Below are 628 nucleotides of genomic sequence, written 5' to 3'. Positions count from 1 at the left end.
AAAAAAAAAAAAAAGCAGATGAAGAACAACGACAGAAAGTTCTATTTTATTAATTTTTGTACGTGTTGTGTTTGGAGTTTGTCTTAGGTATGAACATGGAATTCTCTAATAAAAGCCAAGTCTTCGATCTCACCCGCACAGCCCTCCCCTGTCGTTATTCGCGCTGCTTTGAGGCGATTTTCCCCTTTTCCAGGGGGGTGAAAAAGGAGATTTTCGAAAAGGTGACGATGTCCCCGGGACACGCAGCTCCGAGCGCGCGGGATTACGGAAAAATCTGATTTTCCCCCTTTTTTTTGGGAGCCTTTTCACCAGGAGCATTTCCTGGCTGACATTTCTGCCTCTCTCTCTCTCTCTCTCTTTTTCTCTCTCTTTTATTTTTTTTTATTGTTACAGTACAAAGAGTTATGACGAAACGCCGTCCCATCTCCATAATAAATCAAGGAAACGGGCAAAAACCACGCTCTCATTTATCCACCGAAGCTACCTAACATTTGCCCGGCATCTTTCAAACATCTGCTCCCCTCGCTCCGTGCCCCCAAATCAAAGAGAAATGTGGCGCAAAAAGAAAAAAAAAAAAAAAAAAAAAAAAAAATTAATTAAAAAAAATTAAAAATATTCCAGTTTTCAA

Source organism: Geospiza fortis, unplaced genomic scaffold, assembly GCF_000277835.1.
Source record: "Geospiza fortis unplaced genomic scaffold, GeoFor_1.0 scaffold1181, whole genome shotgun sequence".
NCBI classification, from domain to species: domain Eukaryota; kingdom Metazoa; phylum Chordata; class Aves; order Passeriformes; family Thraupidae; genus Geospiza; species Geospiza fortis.
This window is presented reverse-complemented; position numbering follows the sequence as displayed.